The sequence below is a fragment of the Nyctereutes procyonoides genome, unplaced genomic scaffold, assembly GCF_905146905.1.
Source record: "Nyctereutes procyonoides isolate TBG_1078 unplaced genomic scaffold, NYPRO_anot_genome, whole genome shotgun sequence".
Classification (NCBI taxonomy): Eukaryota; Metazoa; Chordata; class Mammalia; order Carnivora; family Canidae; genus Nyctereutes; species Nyctereutes procyonoides.
This window is the reverse complement of record NW_026575159.1, coordinates 17921279-17942429: the sequence shown is the minus strand read 5'-3', so window position 1 is coordinate 17942429 and position 21151 is coordinate 17921279. Positions and strand designations below refer to the sequence as shown.

General features: G+C 43.5%; 1 protein-coding gene across 13 annotated transcripts in view; it reads left to right on the top strand.

Moving 5' to 3' along the window:
- Positions 1–21151, top strand: part of MTSS1 (MTSS I-BAR domain containing 1) — a 163284-nt gene that overhangs the window by 34050 nt on the left and 108083 nt on the right. The window contains exons 2-3 of one of the 13 annotated variants that reach the window (XM_055314088.1): positions 14613–14755; positions 15138–15419. The exons of 11 other annotated variants lie outside the window; for them this stretch is intronic. The gene's annotated coding sequence lies outside the window, so the exon portion shown is untranslated. Of the gene's footprint in view, positions 1–14612; positions 14756–15072; positions 15420–21151 lie in introns of those variants that run through there. One more of the 13 variants, XM_055314087.1, reaches the window with a different exon arrangement.

The window sequence follows — 21151 nt, the reverse complement described above, 5'->3', positions numbered from 1 at the left end:
GCAGGGTGCAGACAATGTTTGATGAACAAATGACTGAACGTGGACAGCTGTTAGCACTCTTGCGTGGCCCTCGGTGAACCTGAGTGAGGAAGGCTGTCCTTATGGTGCGAAGCTGGTGGGATGGAATCTTGGTCGGATAACATTTGAGGGTTCAGAATTCAGATTTTAGCTGCCCCCTCCCTGAGGTCCAGCCTGGTGTGGAATATGTGACTCCTCTATGATGTAGCTGAAGAGGGCCTGGCAATGCCATGATGGAGCCACAGGAAGGGGCAGGTGGTGGGCTGGGCCCAGGGAAGAGAGGGAACCTTCTCAGGGAGGAGGTGCTGGGCTGCTGTTTCCAAGAGGCAGCCAAACTGGTTTTGTTTGCCTCTGAGTTTTATTTTAACTAGGCGATATGAGATTTCACTGGCCCTTAACTTCTGGATTGACTTTGGTATTTAAATGAGACTCTTTCCATATGAGAGCCTTATGATTTCTACCTAGGAAGCTACTTAGCCACATGCGAGGTGGAGGGTGGGGGTGGGGTTAGGGGTGGAGGGGATGGGGGGATTAATTATTTTTAAAAAAAATCATAAAACCCTTCTCACAGGCCTGGAAACTGAATATTCTTTGAATACGACCTTAAAGGAATATCGACAGATCCATTCACTGATTTGAAATAAAAAGGTCTAAAATTGTAATCTGCTGATCCCTAGATAAGGTGATAGATCATGAACTGTTATTTTTGGTTACTGTCTTTGAGATTTTATTGCCTCTAGGAAAAGAGAGAACTTAAAAAGTATTTGGGAAACAAGCTCAGTTGTGATTTTTCTTTAAGAGCTTAGCTTGTTTTGAAAAGTTCAAGGATTGCATATTAATTTTTCTGATGATCTTATTCTGAGGGTTTACAGATAACAGGAGAAAAAGGAGTCTAGCATAAAGCATCTTCTGGAGCCTGGAGAGGTTTAATTTTGCTGAGAGCCTGTATAGAGCCAGAAGAGGGGCACCTTAGCTCTGATTTTCCAGAGCCTGGCACATCTTCAGTGCCCAGGAAACAGTTGCTGATGTATTAAAAATTTTTGTAAAGTCAAACGCTTCATAGCTTGCAGAGAGGGTGGATGGACCATCAGCTGTATTCTCTCATATTTTTAAACATGAGCCTAGGTATGCTGGATGGAAGATTACCTAGAAACTTGCCATTGCTTTTTGTCTCCAGAGTTTTGAACTTCTTGATTTTGATTCATATGAATTATACCGAGGAAGCCCTAAGCAAATTTTGCCCCACTCATGGTTAACATTTTGAAAAGTCTTCACTGGTCTGATGTTGGTGGGTGTGGGGAGTAAGAACATTTGTATTTGGTTGAAGTGGGAAATTGGCTGGGCAAAGACAAAGTCACCTTTTCTCCCATTTCTTTTGTTTGTTTTGTCTTTAGTTACAGGCCCAGTGCCAGGGCTGGACAGGTGCTGTGTATGCCATGGGGTCCTGGCCCTGTGTGGAGCTTTTGGGCCAGGCTGTTCTGTGAGATGCTGGAAATGTTCTGTGTTTTCACTGCCCAGTATGGTAGTTACTTGCCACATGGGGTTATTGAGCACTTGAAATGTGGCTAGCATAACTGAGGCACTGAATTTCTGATTTTTAAAAATTTGAATTAATTTAAATTATATATATAACTAACTGCATTGCTGAGGACTGTGGTGGTGGTACCAGGATCTGGGATGGTAGCTTCGGGAACTTCCATCAACTTTTCGAGCCACTCCATACTTAACTGGGTATCTACTTAGGAGTACATATACATCTATTTTTGTATTTAATATCTATCATCAGGGATCCCTGGGTGGCGCAGCGGTTTAGCGCCTGCCTTTGGTCCAGGGCGCGATCCTGGAGACCCGGGATCGAATCCCACGTCGGGCTCCCAGTGCATGGAGCCTGCTTCTCCCTCTGCCTGTGTCTCTGCCTCTCTCTCTCTCTCTCTGTGTGACTATCATAAATAAAGAAAAAAAGGGGGGGGGTGGAATCTTAAGTTAGGAGTATTGAGACAAACTAGAAACCATTAGAGGGAGAATGGTTCTACCCAGTACATGTAATGATGTTTATGACACATGGGTCAAAAGAAAATAGAACATGCAGCTTATGTGTGCACTAAATGGAAAAACACAAATCATGCAGTCTTTTAAAAAAAGAAAAAAAATATCTATCATCATAGTCTCAATCTCACATGAAGTCCAAATAAAAAATTTGTAAGTTGTTGCTATTTATGGTGATATTTAACCTAGCTCAAAAGTGTGTGCCTATTATACAAACAGCTTCAGGATATAAATTCTCCACCTCCTATGGAGATTTTGGAGTTGTCTTTGACCTACAAGGGATGACATAAAAAAATACAGTGCCTTTCTAAGTGTGTTCAGAAATGCATATCCTGCTTGTCGATTTCACTATCTTGATGCTTTTTCACTCTGACAGGCCTTAAATCATTTTAACTCATTACCGCTATACATTTAATCATATACATTCTGCTTGGAATTAGAACAACTTGTTAACAATGACCCTATGAGGGGGCGCCTGGGTGGCTCAGTCCTTTAAGTGTCTGACTCTTGCATTTTGTCTCAGAGCATGGTCTCAGGGTCCTGGGATTGAGCCCCATGTCGAGCTGTGCTCATTGTGAAATCTGCTTAAAGATTCTCTTTCGCTCTCCCTTTGCTCCTCTTCCTGCTCTTGTTCTCTCTCTCTCTCTCTCTCTCTCTCTCTCTCTCTCAAATAAATAAATAAATCTAAAAATAAAAAATAAAAAAAAGTAAAGGCCCTCAGGGCAAACCTGGGTGGCTCAGTCGCTTTAACTTCTGACTCTTGGTTTGAGTTTAGGGCATAATCTCAGGGTCCTGGCGTGGAACCCTGAGGGGAGTCTGCTTGATTCTCTCCCTCTGTCCCCCACCCTGCTCACGTGCATGGGATCTCTCTCTCTCTCTCTCTCTCTCTCTTCCTCCCCCTCCTTTTTCTCTCTCAAATAAACCTTTAAAAAAGTAAAATAAAAATGGCCCTATGAATGTGAAGTTTGTCTTACCAGTTTCCATTTTTTAAAAGTGATTATTTCTTGGTTTGCTTTATATGAAATTCAGATTTGGTATTGAATCCAGCATAGTAGGAAAGCATATGTATTTTAATAAATTTTATTTTTTCAAATCACACTGTAGGTAAGGGACAGAAATAAAGGAATTCATATGTTTATTAAGTATCTTTATTTTATAAATCTTAAAAAATAAATCTTTTTTCCCCCCATTTTTTTGGTTGGAGGAGTTTGGAGGTAGGTACCAATACATGAAGGTATTTTGATGGGCAAATTTGTATACTCTGAGATTTGGGATCGTGAACCGAGCATTACTGGTGTTACAGTGAAACCGCTCCTTTCTGATCCCACTGATCTTTTCTTGATGTTATAAGACTGATCCCTGGGGCACCTGGGTGGCTCAGTGTCTGCCTTCGGCTCAGAGCGTGATCCCGGGGTCCTGGGATCAAGTCCTACATCGGGCTCCTGGCATGGAGCCTGCTTCGCCCTCTGCCTGTGTCTCTGCCTCCCTCTGTGTCTCTCATGAATGAATGAATGAATGAATGAATGAATGAATAAATAAATAAATAAAAAGAAGAAGACTGAGTCTTGACAGGACAGATGCCTGTTCTACAAGTGGCCTTTTCTTCTTGATCTTTGGTTGGATAGCAACAGTTGCCAGAGACGGGATGCTTCTTCATCATGGTTAACCAGTGTCCTGCCTGTGCCATGTTTGGCTTTTCACTCTTCCTGAAGTGACTCTTGAAACAGCGGTTGTTGCACATTGGCCTGAAAGGCACTACCGTAAATCCCACTTGAGTGTAAGCATATCCTGGGTGTCCAGAGCAGGGTGTCACCAGGATCCCCAAATCCTGTACAGGGAGAGCTGGAGATGTCCGAATCCTACACTGAAGCCCGTGGGTCCTGCTAAGGCTTGTCCTCCCTCTAACCCAAGAGAAGCATCTGTTCTTGCTTAGTTTCAGTGGCATCACCTTGTTTTGCCCCAGTATATTTTCCCAGATGATTCTTGAATGTGATGTGTGCTGTTTTCTCTCTAAACTCAGCAGCCTTAATAAATGCCAGTGAATGACACAGTGGCAGTGGTGGTGGCAGTGGGGAGGAGGGTCCAGGCATGGAGAGGATGTGTGTTTTTATGGGTGACTGGGTTGATGTGTGCAGAGTCGTTATTTGTGTCGTTAGGCAGTTTACATAATGAAGTGGTTTGTTCAGCATTTTCAGCATTTCCATCCTTCCAGCTTGCTGGGCTGTCTGCATTTTGTGCACGAGCCCGGAGGATTCTCCTCCTTCTCCCTCCCTCTTCTCCATCCTAATTCTTTGCCTTTGTGTTTGTTTTGGCGTAATAATACTCCCCCCCAACGCCCCTCCAGCCCATCCTCTGCTGTACACAGATGTGTTGTTACTTTAGCAAAATATGGATTAGCATTCATGGGACGATGCAGTTATTTTAGTTCATACAGATGAGGCAAGTTTTTTTTTTTTTTTTTTTTTTTTTTTTTTTTTTTAACAGTGCTTTCTTATGAAAGATCATTTGCCATTGACTTGTGAACTTGGTCTGGTCTGCCCACCTCAGATAAAAATAACCATTTGGAATGTGAAAACTTGAAGACACTTGAAGTTGTCAAAATTAGTATTTTTCTACCATGAGTTCATTCTTCCTGATTGTAAGCTGCCTCTTCTCCGTTCCCTCTGATAAAGCCCCAGCCTAAAACTTGGCACAGGATATGAAAACTAACATTTTCTTTTTTTTAAGATTTTTATTTATTCATGAGAGACACAGAGAGAGAGAGAGGCAGAGACACAGGCAGAGGGAGAAGCAGGCTCCATGCAGGGAACCCGACGCGGGACTCAATCCTAGGACCCCGGGATCATGCCCTGGCCTGAAGGCAGGTGCCAAACCTCTGAGCCACCCACGTGTCCCATTGCACTACTTTTAGAAACCTATCTGTGACCTAAAGTGAGAATCACCTGGAGTTTTTTTGTTTTGTTTTTTAACCTAACAATCTGATCTTTCATTTTTAAGATGGTACAGGGTTTTTCTTATAGACCACCTAATGTCTGGTTCAACCTTTTCATTTTTATGGGGCAAAATCACTTACCCAAGGCCACTCAGCTCCGAAGGGGCTCACAGGGGATTGTCCTGCTAGCACAGTGCTGTCTCCTGGTTTCCTCTGAAAGCTGCATGGTGAACTGCTTATTCACTTTGACCCTTGGTTTAATGTGGAGGATATTCAAGTAGGAAATAATATGAGCTGTGGAAAAAAAAATTCTTCTGTGCTTTTAGTACATTATTTGTAAGGATTTTTGTTTGCTTATTTGTTTCCACAAGATCCTTGGTTAACTGTTTTTTTTTAACAGAATTATTTTTTATTTTTATTTTTATTTTATTTTATTTTATTTATGATTGTCACACACAGAAAGAGAGAGAGAGAGGCAGAGACATAGGCAGAGGGAGAAGCAGGCTGGAGCCCGACGTGGGATTCGATCCCGGGTCTCCAGGATCGCGCCCTGGACCAAAGGCAGGCGCTAAACCGCTGCGCCACCCAGGGATCCCGGTTAACTGGTTTTTTGAGGGCCAGTTCCCATTTCTATATTTAGTCCTTCCTTTTTCTATGGAAGTTTCCTCTAGCACTGTGTGTGTTGGGGGGACTGTTTTGCATATATTTGGAGCAAAAATATATTATTATATTTGACATGGGCATATTTATCTGTAAGAATAACAAGATTTCTTTCGTCGGTGTTGTCTTAGTTTTGCAAATATATATCCATCTATGCATGAGTGCTCGTACACATGCGCACGCATACATGCACACACACAATATGTTTTTTGATTCCCAAATGTCTAAAATTGCTACGGGACTCTTATTTCTAGTAGAAGATACTGCTGTGGAAGTCTGCAGCATTTCCTGCTGTGTGTGCCAGGGCTCAGGGACCCTGGTTGTCATGGAAACTAATATCCAGCCGCTGTGTGGTACTTTCTTTGGAGCTGCATTTGAGCGCATTTCACAGTTCGATACAATGCTGCTGCTTCTCCCTTTAAAATAAGAAGCAGGGGTGGGAAGGGGGGAAGCTGAGTGGCTTACACATTAAAAAAAAAATGCTGTTTCTGCTAAGGCAGAACGAGACTTTAATATGCACCCTTTTCATGTGGTTGTCAGTAGTAGGATAGCACGGTTTTCCCCAATGGTGGCCAGAGGTATCTGACAAAATACAGAAGAATTTGGAGGAGATTGTGAAAGCGGAACCTTCTTTCTGAGCTGGGGATCTGGAGGTTTCTCTTTGGGAATGACGGGCTGGCCGGGCTGACACGGGCTTTTATCCTATTGACTCTGGCTGAGTCCATTTGCTTTGTCCGAAGGGCTTGGGAGCAGACAAAAGACCTTCAGCTTTCCACATGTTCCCCTACCTACCCCCGCATTTCCTGACCCCACTCTCTCGGAACCTGCCCAGAGAACCGGATCAGAGAGCCTGGAGAGCTTGCCCCAAATATGAGCCCTTGATCTGCTGCCTGAGCACGTGGTTGCCACCTGTGCTTGTTGAAAGGCGGATGCTGTTGATGAGAGTGAGACTTCACTTGGATAATATGGTTTAAAGCCAAGCACGAGAAGTGTCGCTTGTACGAGAACTCGAAGAACTCGTGAGCCGTGTGAACGCACCCCCTGACCTCCCAGGGGTGTTTGGTGGCCTGTCGATCACTGGCCACAGGTGGGCCTTCAGCACATCTATGCAGCAGGTGGTAGATTCCCATCCCCAGGTTCCCACAGACTCCTGTTGCATGAGATTGAGGGAGAGTAAGATTGGCCCTCACCTTATTTAAGTGGATGCCTTGTGCTCTGACATTTGTTTTTCCAAATGTGTTTGTACAAAGCAAATGCTGGGAGCGTATGTTCCTCAGAAACGGTGGGATACCCTAGAGCCTCTGCCTATCACAGGTGGTGGGGATCTCAGTCTAGCCAGGGCCTTGGGGATTTGCTGCGGGCTCTCTACCTGTTGAAGCACCCAGCTACCCCTTCAGCTGCTCTATCTTGACGAGATAAGGGAAACCAGCTTAGTGACTTGCAGTGACTTGGTTAAAATGTCACACAACTTTGCAGCAGCAGGGTCTGGAGTGTGTATCTGCTCTGCGTGACCCTCAGCCCCACATTTTTTCCCGAGAGATCAGTTGTATATGTAGAACCATCTCAGGATTTAGACCAGCATTTCTTAATCTTGGCGCTGTTGGCTGACATTTTGGGCTGGATAATTCTTTGTTCTGAGGACTGTCCTGTGCATTGTGGGGTGTTCAACAGCAGCCCTGGTCTCCATCCCCCAGTTGTGAAAACTGAAAATGTCTCTAGACATTGTCCAGTGTCCTCCAGGGGGTCAAACTGCCCTAGGTTGAAGACTGCTCAACTGGACCCTTCAGGTATTTTCCTATGGCAGTTTGATGGAATCAGGGCTGTGCCTTTTCTTGATGCAGTTGTGGAGAACTTGGTTCATTGAAGCAAGGTTTTACGTGATTTATAACCGTGTTTTGATTTTAGAAATTTGACCGTTCATGCCATTGTTTCATCTGAGAAACGACCACTGTGCTAAGTCGTGGATAAAACTTTGTGAAGAGTCCACATCTTACCAAAAGAGATTGCTCCTTTTTAGCAGAGGGTCATTTCCCAGCATGAAAATAGGCATAGTATTTTAAAAGATTAAGTTGAGTAAGAACAGTGATGGAGATGAACAGAGGGTTTTCATTCCTGCTGAGCTGGCTTCCTTCGTGGAGAGGTGGCTTGACCAAGGCAGAGCCTGGGTCGGGAGGCTGCCTCGAGGTCCCTTTGCCTGGGCACAGCCGTGTGGCCTCGGTGGGTCAGCCCAATTGGACACACCTCAGCTTTGTTGTCTGTTTGAGAATAGTTGGGTTGGCCACACCTGCCTGTCAGGGTGATCATAGAGCTCGCCTGACACCATGGCTCTGAAAGCCCCAAACAGCTGTGATACAAGGTCATGTGCTCCTATGTCACAGAATTTCTGGGAGTCCTGCCCACGTCAGACCCATGGATCCTCGGCTTCTTCTTAGACACCAACACTCATGTCTGATTCCACTGTTGCTTGCCCTGTCTTCTACCTCTGCCCACACCTCTAGATCTGTTTACGTCGCTGTTTTTCCTCCAAAAGACTTCTGACATTTTAACATTCCTGTTTAATTCTCTGGGCTTCATTATTATTTTATTACTATACAGTTTATTATTTTTATACATGAGTATTTATATATTACAAAAATTACATGTAGCTATAACAATTATTTTATAGTGCTATTAGATTTGGGATATTGTAATAGTAACTTAAATGAATTTTTATTTTTTTTTATTTTTTTAAGATTTTATTTATTTATTCATGAGAGACACAGAGAGGCAGAGACATAGGCAGAGGGGTAAACAGGGTCCCAGCAGGGAGCCTGATGCAGGACTCGATCCGCAGACCTTGGGATCATGACCTGAGCCAAAGACAGATGCTCAACCACTGAGCCACGCAGGTGCCCCTTTTGCAAAGACTTTTTAAAGATTTATTTTATTTGAGAGAGGGAAAGAGAGAGTACAGGAGTAGAAGGGAGGAGCAGAGGGAGAAGCAGACTCCCCACTGAGCCGGGAGCCCAAAGTGGGGCTCAATCCCAGGACCCTGGGATCACAACCTGAACCAAAGGCAGAGACTCAACCACTGAGCCATGCAGGCATCCCTATTTTATTTTATTTTTTATTTTATTTTAATTTTTTTTAAAGATTCTATTTATTTATTCATGAAAGACAGAGAGGCAGAGACACAGGCAGAGGGAGAAGCAGGCTCCATGCAGGGAGCCCGACGTGGGACTCGATCCTGGGACTCCAGGATTAGGCCCTGGGCTGAAAGTGGCGCTGAACTGCTGAGCCACCCGTGCTGCCCTTTTAAAATTGTAATAGTGCTTTATTTTTTCAAGCTTTATTGAAATATATGTATGTATATATTGTGTATTTAGGTTGTGATTTTTTTTAAGGTGTATATGATGACTTCATATACTTAGATGTGTGACATGATGAGCACAATTGAGTTAATTAATAAAATTAATAAACCCATCACCTGACATAGTTACCATTTTTTTTTTTTTTTTAGTTACCATTTTTAAAAAATGAATTGTGAGATGTTCAGTCTCCTCTCACATGCCCTGGGTCTGTGGTATCTGTTACCTTCCCCACCTTGGCATTCCCTTGGAATGTTCCTTTCCTTCCCTCACACAGACCCTGGCTGATCCTCTAAGGTTGCTCTCAAGTAGTGTCTACTCTGGAAAGCCTCTTCTTGGTCCTTAAGTGGTTTAGAGGCTGCCCCGCTTTGCTCCAGGCCCAGAACCTGGGATCCCACCTGCCTATCACCATCACCTTACTAACCTGTGAGCTTCTTCGAGGCAAGAACTCATTCATTGATTGTACTAGTGAGCAGTCTGGTGTGCCCTGTTTTTTTCTTTTTCCTTAATTGAGATGGCATTCATATGACATAAAACAGTTTTAAAGGGGATAATTTGGTGGTGTTTCATTTATTCACAGTGTTAATATGACTGCCATCTCTGTCTAATTCCAGAGCATTTTTATCACCTCAAATTAACCCTGCCCCCAGGGTAATGCAAAAGTTGTAGAGGTGGGTGTTGGTGATGGTTGTACAACAGTGTGAATATACTGTAACACCATTGAACTGTACCCCCTTAAAAATGGTTATAATGCACAGAGGGTTTTTAGGGCAGTAAAAATACTCTTGTGTTATTAATGTAATGATGGCTACATGACATTATGTACCTGCCCAAGTTCACAGAATGTACAACACCAAGGACGAACCCTAATATAAACTGTGCACTTCGGGTGATAATGATGTACCAGAATAAATTCATCAGTTATAAACACATGTACCACTCTGGTGGGGAATATTGATAATGGGAGGCTGTGCATTTGTGGTGATAAGGGATTATGGGAAATCTCTCCCTTTTCCATTTTGCTATGAACCTAAAACTTCTATAAAAAATTAAAATCATAATTAAAGAGATGGTTATAGGGGCACCTGGTTGTCTCAGTGGTTGAGTGTCTGCCTTCAGCTCAGTTCGTGATCCCAGGGTCCTGGGATTGAGTCCCCACATCAGTCTTCCCACAGGGAGCCTGCTTCTCTCTCTGCTTATGTCTCTGCCTCTCTCTCTCTCTGTGTCTCTCATGAATAAATAAAATCTTAAAAAAAAAAGAGATGGTTATGATGCTAAATTTTATGTTAGGTATATTTTACCACAAAAAATAAAAAAACCCATATACATTAAGCCCGTAATTCCTATCTTCCTCTTGTCCACTCCTGCTGCTAGTGTCTGGTAACCACCTTGCCAGTGCATTGTATTTTTTTCATCATTATACCCTTAGCCTCCAACATTGTTGTTGCTGAATAAAACTTTAGTTCAGTGAATGAAGAGAGCTTTTATTTTATTTTTTTTAAGATTTTGTATATTTATTTGAGACAGACTGTGTGTGTGAGAGAGAGAGAGAGAGAGAGAGAGCGCGCATGAGTGGGCAGATAGGGGCAGAGGGAGAGGGAGAAGCAGACTCCCTGATGAACAGGGAGCCCAATGCAGGAATCAATCCCAGGGCCGTGAGATTATGACCTGAGCCAAAGGCAGACACTCAACTGACTGAGCCACCCAGGTGCCCAGAGCTTTTCCTTTAACACTGATTTCTCGTTGTGTATTTAATAGATGCATAATGAGAAAAGTTATCTTTAAGGAGATTTCTTTGAAATGGTTCACTAGTATTTATTTGTTTTCTACTTGTCTACTGATTTCTGCATTGAAGTACCTCTGAAACCAAAGCTACTTTTGTGGTTTATCTGCCTATCTTGATTAGTTTTAGTTGATGTTTTAAGCTGATAATGGTGGTCCTGGGCCTGTACCTGGTGGCATCTGTCTGGCACACTCAGAAACATTTACTGAATCTTTCAAATACATGTAGCAATGGCCAAGTACGTGCTTCTTCTTAGGATGTTAAAATTTTCAATTTCTGTTTCTTTTATGGAAGAGAAGAAAGTGTAGCCATCCTTTCAGAAATTAATATTTTTAAGCCAGTTTCTTCCTTGAAGTATGTTAGTCCTTTTCTTTATGTTCACAACTCATAAAATCTTTTTCTTCCCTGCTGCTCTATAATTTATAAAATTGTATTGCAGTTGGCTTTGGTAGAATTTACTTAAGCATAGTTGAGCCTTTAGATTTCCTTTCTGGCATGGACAAAAGCCTCATTAATTATGAATATGAATTCGTTTTGCAAAATGACAAGATTGAACATTTCCTCATGCCAATATCCCAGCTGTCTCATTCTGATGCTCAACAAAGACTTTTTAGAGATTGTCTATAATGGCCGTGCTATTGGATACTTAAGAAAAAAAAAAAAAGGAAACTAAAAAGAATGCAAAATAGCTTACAGTTTTGTTTGTCTGGAAAAAATAATGAAAGGTTTTTGTTTTACTGTGGATGTTTTCTACTCTGTGATGCATTTGTGGGCTTGAAGATTTGGCTATGGCCACAAGCCAAAGGATCATTTCTATTCTCTCAAGTGTTGCTACAAAATTCCATTTGTTTAGATGATCAGTGCTTAGAGTTCCTAGGCTTAGGTCCTCTTTCGCCCTCCGACCAACCAACGTTCACTCTTGGTTTGATGATGGAGATGGGAGTGGGTGTTGGTAGCCACCCAGGGCTGAGCCCACCCTGTGCTAGTGCTGATTTGTTATGACCTCCCCATGTTCACAGGGTAGCTTCTGTTACCACCCCTGGAGGGGTTGGTGAATTGGGGTCTCATTCCAGAGCCTCTAGGCTCAGAACCACCATGTTCTATTAGAACCACCATGTTCTATTGCATCGGTCCTGAGTGTGTCTGTTCAGCCATCAGTGGACCAACTCAGCAAGATAATTTTTCACATTGTCACTTGCTCTGTATCCTGTAGTGGTTGCTGTCAGAGAAACTGACCCAGATATGACCACTGGTTCCTTGGAGTAGGAACCCTTGGGAGAAGTTGTTGCACCTTTGGCCCCCAGCTGTGGTTTTCTCTTCTGAAGATGGACCTGTGTTGTTGCATTCCTTCCAGGCTGGCTGTCAAAGAAACCAGCACTCTGGGAATTCCCTATGAAGTTTAGAGCCTGAGGCCCAGGGAGTATGCGCGTATGTGTGCGCATGCCAGTGTTTAATAATACACTGGCTGCTGGAAACTTCTTTTCTGCTCACAATTCCTCTTCTCTCTCTCTTTTTTTAAATTTATTTATTCATAGAGACACAGAGAGAGAGAGAGGCAGAGACACAGGCAGAGGGAAATGCAGGCACCATGCAGAGAGCCCAACGCGGGACTCGATCCTGGGTCTCCAGGATCACGCCCGAGGCTGCAGGCAGCGCTAAACTGCTGCGCCACCGGGGCTACCCCTCTTCTCTTTTTAAATTAAAATTTGTTGTTTATTGTTACTTTTTTTTTGTTTAGTTTAGTTTAACTGGAACCAAGATGGTCTGGGTATGGCCACGGGCTGAGGAAGGAAGGGTGGATGACCATTTGTCAGTGTTAGAAAAGCAAGACAAAGCAGTCAGCCATAGTTCAAACCTGTCCATTTTTGTGTTTTTTTTTTTAATAAAGATTTTATTTATTTTATTCATAGAGAGAGAGAGGCAGAGACACAGGCAGAGGGAGAAGCAGGCTCCATGCAGGGAGCCCGATGCAGGACTCGATCCCCGGTCTCCAGGATCACACCCCAGGCTGCAGGCAGTGCCAAACCGCTGTGCCACTGGGGCTGCCCCATTTTTGTGTTTTGACAAGAAGATGGTTAGGGATGTGACTTGGCTTCAGAAGCCCCTGTGTTTTCTTTGATGGTGTTTAGTATAACTTCGGCTACACGTGCTGTTTCACATTGTTGTGTGTGTTCATGGCTGTGTGCTATGGTGTTGCCCCTCGTTGCACTGCTTTTGGTCTCTGAAGTCGGGGCTGCTATTGCACGTGGCTGCCCAGAGCTGGCCCTGTCCTCCACCACCAGCCCAGGCAGCCAGCCCTTCACCCTCGGCCATCCATCCAGCAGCCTGGCCTCCCCCTCCCCGCCCCCAGGCTTCCTGCTGCCCTATGAGAGCCAGCCTGGCCCCTCCCATGGCCTCTTTGCTATATTCTTGCCCTGCAGGAATTGAGGCAATGGCTAGAGCTTTCTTGTTCTCTGAGCCTCAAAACCAAACACATATTGTCCTGGAATGGGGCCTCTTTTCCCTGCCCCTGAGCTGCTGCTCATACCTGTGACCTTGCAGACTGAAGGATTATTTGTCCCGAGTGAAGCGGCAGCGTGGGGGCGGGAGGCATGTTCCTTCTGGATCCTAGCTGCTTTACCACTGATGGCTGTGTCACCCCCTGGGAGCACCAGCCAGTTAGCAAATAGGGCTGAAGCCGGCATGAGGGAGGCCGCCAGAGGTGGGCACATGTTGGTGAACCCTGCTCTCATTCCACAGAACACCCAATTTACAATTCACCGAAAACATGTCAGTGTGAATTGTAAAGGAGGGTATATTTTTCTGGTGTGAATGCTGCCCAGCTATTAAGAGTTGAGAAATTACACAGCATGCTGGTTAAGATCCTTCAATTTGGATTGAACCCGGGCCTGCAATTTTTTTTTTTTTTTTTTTTTGCAGCTGACCTTTGGCAAATGACTCTAATCTCTGCATACCTCAGTTTTCTTGTCTGTAAATTAGATGAGAAGGGCTGCAGGGAAGTCTGTGTATGTGAGAGAGAAGGGCCTAGTTCATTCAGTGCCTGGCCCATAGCAGCCTTTACATGTTAGCTATTATTATTTTTAAAGATTTTATTTATTTGAGAGTGAGAGAGCGCGCACAAGCAGAGGGAGAGGGAGAACTGAGCAAGTGAGCCCGACGTGGGGTTCAATCCCATGACCCTGGGACCATCTGCCTGAGCCAAAGGCAGATGCTTAACTGATCCACCCAGGTGCCCCTACATGTTAGCTATTACTATGAAAAAGGTAAACTACTACTTCTTAGTACGTAAGACTGTGTCAGACAGTATACTGTGTGCTTGCTGTAGATTCTGTTAATCTTTATACAATGTGGTTCTAAGATAGGTGGTATTGATTTAAACAGTGGTCAGGTTCCCTGAAACAATTTGAAATATATTTAAGGTGGGTACATTTTCATTGTGGACATTTAAAAAAGTCATGCATACCCCCAAAACACACACATTTTCTCTCTAACACACATACACATTCCTACCCATGCACACACACCCTAAAAACAACTGGGTGTGGCATAAAAGCAGTACCTTTAATGACAAATGATCCTGGGTGGAAGATTAGTTACTTGAGTTTGTCATTTGCCTTTTTTTTTTTTTTTTTAAAGAATGCCAGAGCTTCCTGCATGTTGTTTTAGACTTGATAGACACATTTGCGTAAGGTTTCCAAAGTCTAGCTTTTTACTCAGCAGGAAGCTGAGCACAATAATCCTCCTTTTTGTTTGCAGCGCTGAACCTTGGAGTCTACTCTGTGCAGGGGAAACCTTTCTACTCTGTGCTCTGTCACTTAATCCCCAGGTGGCCTTGAAGAGATTATTAACTTGCTGTAATGTGATTAAGGAGCTCCCCTTCTGTGGTCCAAAGAAACCACCACTCTGGTCATGAGTGTCTTTGTGGCCTGGTGTAGCCTTCCTCCCACAGGAATCAAGTCTGGGGTAGAGGTGAGTGCAGAGCAGCAATAGCCTATGGGCCTCATGGGTGGGGGGTGAGGGCTCCTCCCATTCTCTTCTGTTGTGCCAAGGGGCATGTCCTTCATTCATGCTGTAGAAGCATTGGGCCTGGCACCAGTGAACGTTCTTCAACACACATGATGGGTTGTTGAGTTTCTCTCTTGAAAGTATGTTGGTGATCAGGTCCTGGGTGTTCTTGAAAAAGAGGAGTATAAAAGAAGTGTTAAAATTATATACTATTACTGTAGTAGATCTATTATGTGCTATTAATACAATAGAAATGTTATATTGGCTTCTAGTACCTGAGTGACTTCGTTGTACATACAAATAACCTTTGTTTTTTATGATCATCTTCCCTATCTTTTCCTTGGAGTAATCCTCCACTTCCCAGTCTCCTACCGCAACATGTTTTCCCTGGGGCTCATCTTCTAGAGACTTCCTTCTTAACTACTTTTAGCTGAGAACAGAAGCAACAGCTGGCCAGCAGTGGCCCCCTGAGGTTTGATATCTCGAGGATTGAGGACCTTCTTCAGGTGACACGTCCACTCCCTGTCTTGCTGCCTGACTCTTGGCCTTACCTGGTGCCCCTGAACTAGAGATGGAGCTGACCTGCTTGGGAGAACCCTGTGTTCCAGAAACAGGATCTGAATCAGTGGTAAATAAGTTGCCTTTTAAGAATCTCTTCCTAGGGCACTATTCTGCCTTTTGCATTTTATGTACTGACAACTGAAACTCCAATATGACTCAATTTCTGTGTTTACCAGGGCTCAACATGTAAATACTGATTGGGAGAACTGGACTTACTATTTTTGCTAACCCTAGATACTAAAAAAGAGAAGTTTTTGAGAAGATAAAGAAGACTAAGTTTACAGAATATCTTGACAGTGGCGACTTAAATCCAAAATTAGTATGTATGTGAGGTGTATTCACCTTTTTTGATGGTAGCTGTTGAGGTTAGTCCTGGTCAAATCCTGTACAGAGTGTTGTATGAATTTTCCCCCATTGAGTTAAGCTGCTTTCTAAACTTTCTTGTAGGTCTTGTTGCAAAGTGTGGGGGGTTTTAAGATTCTCACAGTCTGCGAATCTTCCATTGGCATTCTCGGATGTTCACTGTGAGCTATAAGTTTACCAGTATTGTGGGTTTGTATACCAACCACATCCAGCTCTCCCGTTGTGACCAAATAGCAATTGGTTCCTTGGTTGACCCAACATACTCTTAGCACATTCCACTTCTAGAGGACTGGGACAGCTTCCCAGTACCTTCTGAGGTTCTCCAACTGGGGCCCCACGAATTGGACTGACAAAAGGCATTTTGTCACAAGAGAGGTTAACAAGAGAAAAACATATGCATTTATTTCATATAAGTTTTATGTCAGATAGGAGCCTTCATAAAAAAAATGAAGATTCTAAGAAATGGTTAAACCTGAGTGCTTTTATAATAAGTTTTGATGAAGAGTGGAAAGTCATGGGAAACGTGATGGGACAAAAGGGTAGGAACTAAGGGTAGTTACTGGGGGAAATGTATCAAGCCCTGTTCATTTGGATTCTTTTAGATAACTCTCTAAGGGCAAAGAGTCCTTCCTGCTCCTGTTGCTTCTTAAATCCCCTCAGCTTCAAGTATTTCTTATGTCAAAGTGGCATATTTGGGGGCAGCAATCCTGATCCTTCTCACCCCTTACGGGATTCAAACCTTGGCTTGGCAAAACCACGGGTTAACACTTGCCATGGACCATAGAATTTCTTAAGAATGGCTTCAGTCAAGAGTGCTTAAATCTTTGAATGCCAACAGTTTTCTGAAGTCACACTTCTAGAGCAAGAATGACAGATGCACGACAGACGTTGTGTGTTGATTTGCCTCTGTTAGATTCCAAAGCCAGTGCCACTCCCAGGTTAACAGGTTGGAGTGGAATTAAAAATAGAGAAAGCAAAGGAGAATAGGCATTTTATAATTGAAGGAATATTTTAGGTGCGTGTGTGTGTTTAGTGAAAATAGCCAATGAGTTGCATTGGTCTGTAATTCCAGAGTGGAGGAGACTGGGTTTGCTGCCGCTAGCGCCACTACTGCCACTTCCCCCTCCTCCTCCTCCTCCTCCTCCTCATTTTATTTATTTGAGAAAGAAAGCAAGAGCAGGGGGAGGGGTGGAGGGAGAAACAGACTCCCCACTGAGCAGGAAACCCAATATGGGGCTCCCTCCCAGGACCCTGAGATCATGACCTGAGGCCAAAGGCAGATGCTTCACCAACTGAGCTTCTCAGGGGCCCCTGGATTTGTCTTCTTATTTGTGTTCATCAAGTCCTGGACATTGTAGGGGCTCATTAAACCTTTGTTGAATAAGAGGGTGAATTAGTGCCAACCAGGCCTTTGCACTAAAGTGTTGGGATTATTTGAGAAGGTCATAGAAGGTTTGGAGAGGTTAATTAGTTTTCCTAGGGTCACAGAGCTAAGTGCCAGAATTAGTATTTTAAAGTCTGGTATTCCTTTAAGACCATGCTAGTTTCATTGCCATAAATACACGTACAAACAGCACATACACAGATAAACACATATATACACGCAAAAAAAAATATGTATACTAACCTCTAGCTAAAATTTCTAAAATGCATGCAGTGGATCAAAGGGGGATCAACTGGGATTATGGATCTAGAAGGGATCAGCCCCAATCTATCACTTCCATACCGAGGAAATACCACTGAAAACTCTCAGGGATCAAATACCCGAGGAAATACCACTGAAAACTCTCAGGGATCAAAGACCTTTAGGGGAAAAGATGTGATTTGAAATCCTTTATATTCAGCAGTGTGTCCGCTGCATCTAGGGAGCACTGACCAATCTGATTCAGAAAATCTAAGTATTCCCTTACTTCTTTTTCAAGGAAGAGAGAGTGAAACCCTTAATTTTTAGAAGTAAACAGGCACATTTTAAAATTTGTGGTTATTTATTTATTTATTTATTTATTTATTTATTTATTCATTCATTCATTCATGAGAGAGAGAGAGAGAGAGAGAGAGAGAGAGAGAGTGAGAATGAGCAGAGGGAAGGGTCAGAGGGGGAGGAAGAAGCAGGTTTCCTTGCTGAGCAGGGCGCCCAATGTGGGGCTCAATCCCAGGACCCTGGGATCATGACCTGAGCTGAAGGCAGAAGCTTAACCAACTGAGCCAACTATGCGCCCCTAAAATTTGTGGTCTTCTGCCAAGAAGTGATTAAAGGAGTTTTCTGACTTTCTTGGGATTCGTGTAACAGAGGTGAGTGCTTGCTTTCTGAACCATGCTGTTGTAACATTGCCTGTGTCTGGATCTGTTTTGGTTTAAGCAGACCTCTAAACTTTTCCCCAACCCTGGACCCCCAACCCTCCCCTCACATATGCTGCATCTCTAAAAACTAGCATCAACAATTTAAAGCCGGATTGGGCTAACTAGAACTTGCGTGCCACAGCCACTCACTGCTGGCCCATGAGCCGAGAATGGTTTTTTAAACAGTTGAAGAATAGGAGTAATGTTTTATGACATGTAAAAATTAATGTGAAATTCAGACTTTAAGGGTTCACCCATTAAGTTTTATTAGAACACAGTAAGCCCGTTATTGTTAAGGTTTGGTCTGTGGCTGGTTTTGGAGTTGCCTCGTTGTTTGTAACAGAGACCCAATGGTCCACAAAGCCTAGCATATTTACCAAATGACCCTTTAAAGAAAGTTTATTTTGATTTAAAGCAAAGTAGGTTGGGAGGAAGTAGTAGGGATGGAAGTAGAGGTGGAAAATGATTTCCCTTACCTTTTCCCTGCTGTTGATAAAACTTAAATGTTCAAAATGAGTCTTTCTTTAAACATTTTTTTCTCTGCCTCCTAATTTTGTGTAGTATCCCTGAAATGAAAGTTTTGACTGGGGTGGGGTGGGTGAGGAGGAGATGAAAGAAAAAAAAAAAACCCATTGGTAATGATGGAGGCAGCAGGAAGGCAGGGTTTGATCTTGTTGAACAAGAGAATCCTCTAGGCTCTCACTCTCTTCTGTGTCCCACCCCCAAAACCTTTAAAGTTTTGAATAGATTGTTTCTGTCTTTGCATCACATGGAGAACACAGTGTGAGAGCGTTCATTTGACTGTCTTTATTATGTATGCAGTGAGGAGTACTTGACATGACATAGTGAGTTGCGCCAAGTTACTTCTGCTGTGGCTGTGCCTCGTGCCTGTGCTTGGCTGACTCGTGGGGCCTGGGCCTCTTTCCTCAGGTGAGGTTGCATTTTGCCCTTTCCAGGAGCCTGTTGCACAGGGTTCACCCTGTACACTGCATCTGAGGCCCTAGACCTTGGATTTAATAACTATTCAAGGGAAATGAGACTTTTGCATTGAGAGTTTCAGACTTAGCACCTTGGTGCCGGAGGCAGGGATGGGGGGAGGTCGGTTTTCTTGGTTGGGGGAGGAGTGGTCTTGGAAGCCAAACAGTGACAACATTAGTGAGGACAGTATTAGCTTTCCTGAGTTTTTGTTTGTTTATTTTTTTTAAATATTTATTTATTCATGAGAGAGAGACAGAGAGAAAGGCAGAGACATAGGCAGAGGGAGAATCAGGCTCCATGCAGGGAACCTAATGCAGGATTAGATCCCAGGACCTTGAGATTATGACCTGAGCCAAAGGCAGACACTGAACCACTGAGCCACCCAGGCGTCCCAGCCTTCCCAAGTTTAGATTTGAGCACCTTGTTCTTCCATTTGACAAGTGCAAACGCGGTGAAGGCCCTGAAGGTCCCTCTGGGCCCCCCTTGCTTCAGATTTTGAGCTGAAAGTCTCTGGATGGGAGTGAGAGCATCCACAGGATGAAAGTCATTCTGGGCAACAGAAGGTCTGGGTTCCTGAAGTCACTGAACTCAGTGGTGAAGAGGCATGGGACCTGAGATGAGGAGCTTTGCTCTTTTTCTCCTCTGTGTCTAATTTCTCTCCATGTTCCTACAGTATCTTTACTTCTGAAAGAATTTAATTCTTATTATGACCTTTACATTTTTCATATGTGCTAGGGATAATGTCCATTTCTGTGAACGTCCTGTTACATGCTCAGTTATGATTGATTTTAAAAAACCAAATCATGGATAAACCATCTTTCGTTCCTTTCTTCACAAAGTCTTCATGCATCTGATGTGGCCTTGGAAGTCTTTCAGCATTTCTCTTGATCCAAAAAAAAAAAAAAAAGAAAAAAAAGGAAGATTACGGAGGGGAAAGACTTGGAGTGTGATAAAAGAGTGAAGAAGGCAGGTACCCCCAAATATATTCATACGACTAGGGTCTACCTCACTCAGTTGTTTGAGTGTTAAAGTGCTTTAAGAGATGGAATCTGCTACATGAATGTCCATAGCAGCTCTAATAGTAGCCAAAGTGTGGAAACAGCCCAGCCATCCATCATGGGATGAATGATAAACAAATGGTGGTATAGACACACAAAAGAATATTATTTAAGCATGAAAAGGAATAAAGTACTGGTATTTGGTACCAGTATTTGGATGAACCTTGAAAACATGCTACATGAAAATCAGATGCAAAAGGTCTCCTTTGATTCTATTGGTGTGAAGTTTTCAGAATCGGTAAACCCTAATAGAGACAAAGAGCAGATTCGTGGTTGCTAGGGGTGGTGTGGGTAGGGAATGGGGACTGACTGCTTCATGGGCATTGGAGTGTATTTTGGAGCGATGAAAATATTTTGGAACTAGGTTGAGGTGGTCACTGCACAATGTTGTGAATATACTAAGTGCTACTGAATTGTACACTTTAAAATAGTTAATTCTACATGATGTCAGCTTTACTTCCATTTAAATATATATGTATTGGGGCACCTGGGTAGCTCAGTCAGTTGGGCAGCTGACTTTTGGCTTCAGCTCAGGTCATGGTCTTGGGACCATGGGCTGGGATTGAGCCCTACACTGGGCTCCGTGCTCAGGTGTGGGGAGCATGGGGTCCTGCTTGAGATTCTCTCCCTCTGCCCCTACTCCTGCTCTTGTGCACCTGTGCATGTGCTCTCTCTCTAAAATAAACCTTTTAAATATATATATACACACACACACACACACACACACACACGCATATATAACCTGTCACCGCATATAGTACTGTTAAATTGCGAGGAATGGTCAGTCCTTGATATGCTTGGTCTACAACCTCTAACAGAGGAAAACCACACCTTTACACATGGGAGCCCTGAGGCCTGGATGATAGAGTTCGCTCAAAGTCTGGTCACTGGGAAGTGGCAGATGTAGGATTGGCTCTACGTTGGTTTTCCTGTACATCTTTATTATTTCCGTGTGATATCTGCTGGCAGGGTGATGGGAGAAGCCAGCAAAGTGGATAGGCTGATAAAAGGATCACTATTCCTCTCAAAGCCTCAAATCTACCTCTCCATAAAAGATGGT